The following is an 8,055-nucleotide window of genomic DNA, read 5'->3' as shown; positions in this document are numbered from 1 at the left end:
CCGTGGTGCACATCCGCACATGCCTCGGCACACAGAACAAAATTTATTCCGCTCATGGACGGAAAAAGTTAGCGGGACCTCTGGCTACCTCCCCTCGCGTTCCTGGTGATGGCGGCGGCCGTGCGAACGCTCTGGAGTCGTGCAGCAGGGAGATGCGGGCTGGCTGAGGGGCAGGTGCCCAGCGGTGGACTCAGAGCGCTGCGATGGATGGTTTGCTGTCACACCGGCGGGATGCAGCTAGCGGGGGTGGCGCCGCATTCGGCACCATCCCGCATTTTCATTAATAATTTGGACAATGGAGTGGGGGGGGGGGACGCTGAGGAAATCGGTGGATGGCACCGGCCCGGGACAAAGTGGGGAACTGGCTTGAAAGCAGCAAGATGAAATTCAGTAGAGACGGGTGCAAAGTCCTATGCTCAGGAAATGGGCAACATGCATCGAATGCACAAGGACAGGGGGGCCCACGGCTGACAACGATCTGCAGGCGACAGCGGATCAGGCACTGAGTCCAGGCCAACAATGCGACGCTATTGCGAGAAAGTATCGTTCTGGGGCGAAGGGACAGTCATATTTGTATGCCAGGCACCGGGGCGATATTTCATAGAATTCGAGAACAGCAGAGCTGGAAGGGACCGCGAGAGGCATCAAGTCCAGCCCCTGCCCTCACGGCAGGACCAAGCACCGTCTAGATCATTCCCGACAAGGATCTGTCCAACCTGCTCTTCAATGTCTCCAGCGATGGAGCTTCCACAACCTCCCTGGGCAATTGATTCCAGTGTTTAACCACCCTGATGGGTGGGAAGTTTTTCCTAATGTCCAACCTAAACCTCCCTCGCTGCAATTTACGCCCATTGCTGCTGGTCCTAAAATAACGCGGTGTCCTCCGGGAGTGAGCCTGGAGCCGCTGGCGAGCCAGGTTCCTCCCAGGGAGCTGCAGTGCGGAGCCACAGGGCCCCCTCCCACAAAGTTACCCTGCAACTCTCCCAGCCTTCTTCTGCCCCACCTGCCCTGCCTCCAGCCACCAGTAGCCACCCGCCCCCGCTCCAGCTGCCGCCTTCCCCCTGGAAACAGCCACAGCCACCTCTCCCCTTGTGCTGAGAAAACCTCCGCCCGTCTCAGAGCTGACCCCTCGGGCGGGGCCCTGGGGCCAGCTCTGGGCACCCTGGGAAAGAGGCGGCCAATGTGGAGAGTCCGGAAAAGAGCAAGGAAAGATTTCGAAAGCCTGGCCCTCACGGGACGGTTCAGACCCCACAAACGGGCGTGCTGTGCCAGCTGGGTGCAGATCAGTTCGGGGCTGCTAGAGAGGGTGGCTGCCCGTGTCCACTGACCACAGGACAAGCAGGGCCGGGCTGCAGCAAGGGAGACTTAGCTTAGAGGGTGGGAACAACGTGAACTACAAGGCGAGGGAACAGGCAGCCCAGGAACCTCCGTCCGGGAGGTTTAATGTTGGACAAACACGGGTCAGGTTTGGTCTAAATTTCTGCCTCAGCACAGACGCCCCATTGGGCATGTAACTGACCCCAGCTACAGACCGACTGAACCTGGGCCCGTCAGCCTCCAACATGCAGGGCCCCCCAGCCAAGGAGCCGGGAAAGATAGCGGCTGGGCCATCTGATCCCAGAGGAACAGCTGGTGCAACAGGGGCTCAGGAACCCCGTTCGTCAGGAGCCGCGCGCCCGTGGCCCAGGGGCCGGCAGCCAGGGCGAACCCCGCTGGGCACGAGGACTTTGTTGCCGCCGTGACAGATGGGGAGGAGAGGGCAGCAGAAAAACATTCACCCCAGAGACAACCTCACGGTCACCCCCCCCGCCCCGGGCCAGGCGATGGCATCCAAGCATGTGTCAGTGCACAGGGCAGGTCCATGACTCGAGCGAATCCGCCCCCCTCCCTGGCTGCCAGCGATCCATGTGAGGGCTGGAAACTCGCACAACGCCTGGATCTTGGCAGGCAGCGCGGGGCAGTCGGGTTTCCCCAGCCGCCCGCCCGCGCTCCAGCTGCCTGTTTACTCCAGGGGCTCTGACGCAGCTGGGGGGTGGAGAGCAGAGCGCACCGTAACGTCCTGTGCTCCAAAAGAGCCCCCCTCACCACCCTCCCTCAGCCGGACGGGCCAGGGCGGGGGAGCTTGGAAGAAGAGGCAGAGCTGAGCTCCTGCCTGGAACACAGTGTGACCTCGAGGAAAGGAAACCCCCCCCCCCCCCCCCAGCCCAGCGAGTGCATCGAACCTCTTCTGCCAAGACCTGGTTGGAAGGCACGTAGCAGGCGCGGGCAGGGGTCCCTGTTGGTTCGATTGACATCTCCCCTGAAATCACACTCGTCCTTAGCTCTTCTCACCACCTGGCCAGTCACTGCCCCCTTTGGCAAGGCACTCTGGCTATGTCTAGACCACAAGCCTCTTTCGAAAAAGAGCGTCCAGACTGCAACCAGTACTTTCGAAGAAGCAAGCCGCTTTCTCGAAAGAGAGCAGCCGGGCAGTCCAGATGCTCTCTCTTGCAAAAAGCCCAGTTTGCGTTACACAACGCCTTTTTTCAGAACAGCACTTTGGGGAAAAGGCGTTCTTCCTCGTAAAACGAGGTTTTCCGCCGTCGAAAAAACTGCCCCGTTCTTTCGATTTAACTTTCGAAAGAACGCCGCAGCAGTCTAGACGCAGGGGAAGTTTTTTCGAAAAAACCCTGTAGTGTAGACACACCCTTTGTGAGCCCCCAATGCCCAGGTCTGCCAACGGGAGTTCCTGGGGAGTCAAAGAGGCCCCGGGCCCTTTAAATCGCCGCTGGAGCATCGTGCCTTGTACGAGTCTGAGGGCTACAGGGGGGCTCCAGATAGCACAGGGGGCTGGCTGCATTTAGCCCGGCCTCTTCTGCCAGAGGTCCCTCCCCTTCTGGGAGCGTGGTGCTGTTCCCTTCCCCCCGTTGGGGCCAACCCAAGCTGTAGGCTCCCCAGATAACGCCCACCGATCTGGGCCCAAGAGACTAGGCCAAGAATACTCAGCAGGCCCATGACAGAGCAAGGAACAGAAGCCGAGTTTCCTGAGTCCTGACCCAGTGTCTCCTTCGCCGGGCCACGCTGTGCTAGGCGCTGTACGGACCGAGACAGTCCCTGCTCCAAGGCGTGCACAGTCCAAGCAAAGCAGACAAAGGCTGGCGGAGACGAAGCAGGACGGGGCTCGCGTACATTTTAGAGAGTCTGTCTGTCTGTCCGTTGCAGAACGCCTCCTAATCCGTAAGCGCGAGGACCGCCACGTTCGGCACACAGCTTCCATTTCTTGTGACAAAGCCAGGGCGGGGTTGGATGGGCCGGGACAAGGGGACGTGCCTGGAATGGGATTGCGGCTCAGAAAACCAAACAGAAAAGAGACCAGAATCAAGGCAGGTGAAAGAGCTGCCTGGGGTCGCCTCTGTGCCCTCCCCCCGCCCGTCCAGGGCTGCCCTGGTCCACCCCCCACGAGCCCTTTACTGGTTGCAGAAGGCGTTTCCGAGGCTTCAGCCGCTCTGAGCTCTGCCCAGCTGCCCTGGCCGAAGGCCGGGCTGGACCCAGCAGAGATGCCGTCAGCGTTGGCGGTCTGCTCCACGCACCGCGATAAACGCTTGGGGCAAAACAGGAAACCAAGACCTCTGTCCGGCCAGCCAGGAAACCTGCTTTGGGCACAGCTGGGAGAGCTCCGGGCTGTAGGGAAGGCAGGTCACGGAGTCGTAGCAGCTCTGGCCTGGGGCCGACAGAAGCAGCTGGTTTATTTAGGGCAAGAGCCTAAAATGTCCCAGGGCCCACGTCTGCCAGTCTGCACGGCCTCTGGGCTGCCCTTGTGATCTGGGACCATTGGCCAGCCACTGGGCCCGGTTATGGCTGCGCTAGGCCCAGGGCCAGTGCAAATCAGTCACCCCAGGGGTCGGCCACACGTCTCTGCAGCGCCTCCGCGCCCGGCAGCGGGCTCAGGGAAACCCCCGTCACTTCCCACCCCGCCCCTTCACAGAGCGCCAGCCGGCAACTCCTCATGCCCACCAGTTAGCCATTCTCCTCCCCCCACAGAACCAACAGCCCCTGCGTGGGGCACCCCGCGAAATCTTACCCCCCTTCCCGGCTCCCTGCAGCCTCCCAGCCCCTCTGCCATCAGACAGCGCCCAGCTCAGCCAGGGGTCTCCCCCAGCCCCACGAGCTCCGCAGCCCCTTCCCACTACCTCCTCCCCCAGAAGGCAGGCCTGGTGGAGTCCCAGCGCACTGCCAGGGGCCCAGCCCGGTAACGCTCCTTCAGAGCGCAGGGGGAGCCCCCGGGGGGGGGGGTCATGGCAGAGCCCGGATCCATCTCAGCCCCGCTGCTTTGCATATGCAGCACCCCCCCCCCCATGCCCGCATCTTCCACCAAAGAGCCCAAAGTACTTTAGTGGGGACACCAGGTGCATCTCCCCCCCAGCAGCGCCCGGCCAAGGGGATGTCTCCACCCCTGCTGCTGATCCAGCAGCCACAGCAAAAATAAGTCAGGCCATGGGTGGGGAGGGTGGAGCACCTCCCTGCCCACGTGGTGTCGCGCCCAAGCCAGCTGCCAACCATTAGGGAACAGCCGAGCCGGAGACGAGCTTTGTTTCAACAGAGGCGTTTGTTTACCCATTTATACAGCACAGGCAGAGCTTTATCATAAGGAAGGAGGGGTGAGCGCTCTGTGTTCGGGTACTGGCTGGCTCAGTGCCAGACCTCAGCAAACCACTCACGTGCCGTGCCTCAGTTTCCCCCACCCGTCAGCAGGGGTAACAATGGCACGAACTGGCGAGTCGCTATTGGCACGACTGCCCCCTACTGAAAGGAACCAGGGCTGATCTCACCTGGACATGTCAGGGCCTCTGCAGCTCAGGAAGCACTTGGCCCATGGGACCCCATCCTTTGAAAGCAGGAGGCTGTAGAGTCTGCCCCTGCTGTCTCGTGGTGAGGCCGGGCCATTTGGTAGCAACATTTGCCTTTCTCCCTCGGCGGCTGCCGCCCGGCAGGCTCAGCTCAGAGCTGGGGGGAGGGGGAGACGGGAAGGGCAGAAAGGCAAGGGCTGCATTCACCGTGTGCCACGGCCTTGCCCCGTCCCGTCCCTGCCCACAGCACAACATGTTTTCTTTCTGGTTTTACACAAGCAGCGTGGAATTCTGGGAAACTCGGGAGGCCCAGAAAGGGTCTGAACTTTTGCTCCCAACATCTCTCTCCAGGGATTTCACGGCAGCGCGCCAGCACACACATTCTTCTTTGAAATTGACGTATGGACACAAATCTGCATATTTCCAAGACGCTGTGGACAGAACCCCTCATGTCACCTAGCCCCTGAAACGTCACAACCTGCCAGCTTGGTGTGTCCAATTTTGGTGCATGTATCACTCTCGGATCTGAAGTTAGAGCTGTGGGTGGGGCAGGGGATTTATGGTTTGAAGCATGCAAGGAGGTTGCCAGTTCTCTGCTAACTCAGAATCTGGGTGATCACCTGTAAACAGCCTCCTTGGAGTCTAAGCAGCGGTTAGTCTTAGGAAGACATGTGACACGTCCCCCCCCAGCTAATAGAGTGACCAGGGAATTTCCCACCAAGGGGGGAATGTAGAAATCAAATTCCAGCCCAAAAGGAAATCTACTGAAGATTCAAAGTTTTCCGGCTCTTTGTGTGGCGAGAGATACCCAAGGATACAGCCAGGGAGCCCATAGAGAAAAGATCTTCCCTGCTAGGATGTTTAGCTGAAATAAGAACAGTTTTAGGGTAAGTTTGTAATAAGTTTTAGTTCTGCATTTTCTGTTATTTTAAATTTGTAATCCGCTTTGCTCGGCCTGTTTTCACTCAAATCCTACTGTTTGTACTTAATAAAATCACTGGTATTTTCTGTGTAAATAGTTGTTACCTGGGGGTAGGGTTGCCAGATGGTTTCAACAAAAATACCGGACACACTTGACATGACGTCACAACCGACATTCCGTCTTATTTAGAAAATTCCGGACATTTCTATTTTCTCAATTTGTTTCCCGAACAGAAAGCTCCGATACTGGATTGTCCAGTTCAAAACCAGACCCCAAGCGACCCTACCTGGGGGAGCCATCAGGGTGTACACGGGGGGCGTGCCTGAATGATTTACGGGGTTCTGATCCCGTTGCGGGGTTGGGTTCCCGCAGCTGGACCTGAAACTGCATTTGCCTCAGATGTGAAGTGACTCAGGGTCCGTATTGCATGGGGGCTGGGGTGGGGGGGCACAGTGCTCAGGAGCAGCCCTACAAATAACAAACCAGAGCGTGTCACACCCCACGGAGACCCAACCGCAGTCCCAGGGACACAGCCCGGAGCTCAAGGAGCCAAAATTGCTCGCCCTGGCCCCACAGATCACCTACAGCATACCAGTGTGGCCAGAGATCCCCGCCTCCCCCCCCCCCCCCCACACACACACCAGGGATCTTGCTTTATCCCAGGGGCATGCTAGGGCCTCGGCGACCGGCTCCAGTGCCCTTCCCCCGCTGGGTCTCCCCCAAACTGCACCTGCCTGCTAGTCTAAGGAGCTCCTTTGTCTCCGGACAGCTGCGGTCCGGGACTGGGAGGGTCGCTTGGCTGGGAACGGGCAGAGCAGGCGGGTGTGTTACTGGGGGGTTGCTTGGTGGGAGAACGGGGGTTGTGCACCGGTGACCCCTCACTTAGCTGTCACCCACAGGGGCCAGCGTGGCTCTTCCAGGTACCTTGCTGCACCCCGCTTTGTTCCGGTCGCACTTTTCCTGACCGCGGGGCTGCAGCCTCCCTGAACCGCGCGCACCGGAGACGCCCCTTTTAGGGGCCAGAGGAGGCTCTGTCCATCGCAGGCCTACTCTGGCTTCTGTAAGTGGCTGAAGCCGGACAGTTTGCACGTCGCAGAGCCCGGCAGCCCTCCCCCCACCGGGTGCAGGTGAGGGAAGCCCCACGCCGTGGGTCGCCGAGGCCGCCAGCCCCTTTCCTGCTGCCGGAAGGGGACGTGGTTCCGAGCGGCTCCGCCGTCCCCGGCTGGACGTTCTGTTTCTGCCGCGAAGGGAGCCGTTGCGTCACGGGCGCTGGGCGCAGCTGGGCCCGGTGCCAACGCCCGAGTGTTTGCCTCGCAAAGCAGGCCTGGGCCAGGAGCGGGCGAGTCACAAGACACGGGGGCAGAGAACAGGCTCCCCGGTGCGCCGGGAACAGGGGACAGGGAGTTGCCAGCTGCCACGCTTTAAATAAGCCACCTGGGTTGCAACCCCCCCACCCCCGCAAGTTAGCGCTAACGAGCACATAGCGAAAGCCGAGTCCGTTGTGACGAGCAGCAAGCGGGCAGGGTAACTACGGCCGCTGCGCGGGGAGAAGGGGGGTTCTTCAACAGCTCTGGTGCAAGGCTGTAAGAGACGCCTATAAAATACACAGAGTGACCCGAAGGATTTACAGAGGGGAAAAAACCAACTCTCGAGACCGGGCTGAGATTGCGCTCGCTTTTCCGCAACTTGTGACGCTCCCCCCAATACACCCCCCCCACTCACCACCCTGCAACCCTACAACAACACACCAGCCGCCATGAACGGCCCTGCCCTATTCCCACTATGTAACCCTACAACAACACACCAGCTGCCATGCCCCGCCCTATTCCCACCCTGCAACCCTACAATAACACACCAGCCGCCATGAACGGCCCTGCTCTATTCCCACCATGTAACCCTATAATAACACACCAGCCACCATGAACGGCCCTGCTCTATTCCCACTATGTAACCCTACAACAACACACCAGCTGCCATGCCCCGCCCTATTCCCACCCTGCAACCCTACAATAACACACCAGCCACCATGAACGGCCCTGCTCTATTCCCACCATGTAACCCTATAATAACACACCAGCCTCCATGCCCCGCCATGCACGGCCCTGCCCCATTCCTACCCTGCAACAACATACCAGCTACCATGCTCTGCCCTATTCCCACCATGCAACCCTACAACAACATACCAGTCACCATGCACAGCCCTGCCCTATTCCCACCCTGCAATAACAAACCAGCCACCATGCTCCACCCTATTCCCACCATGCAACCCTGCAACAACACACCAGCAACATGACCCGCCCTACAATC

The 8,055-nt window shown here is 59.7% G+C and overlaps 1 long non-coding RNA gene across 1 annotated transcript; it reads right to left on the bottom strand.

Moving 5' to 3' along the window:
• Positions 1-554: 554 nt before the first annotated feature.
• Positions 555-6,357, bottom strand: LOC142819045 (uncharacterized). The gene is made up of 2 exons (XR_012896735.1): positions 4,809-6,357; positions 555-3,309 (listed from the first exon to the last, which is right to left on the bottom strand). It is a non-coding gene; the product is annotated as an uncharacterized LOC142819045 (long non-coding RNA).
• Positions 6,358-8,055: the final 1,698 nt, after the last annotated feature.

The sequence above is a fragment of the Pelodiscus sinensis genome, chromosome 19 (assembly GCF_049634645.1).
Source record: "Pelodiscus sinensis isolate JC-2024 chromosome 19, ASM4963464v1, whole genome shotgun sequence".
Lineage (NCBI taxonomy): Eukaryota > Metazoa > Chordata > Testudines > Trionychidae > Pelodiscus > Pelodiscus sinensis.
The sequence above is the reverse complement of the archived record's forward strand: the minus strand, read 5'-3'. Positions and strand labels throughout refer to the sequence as shown.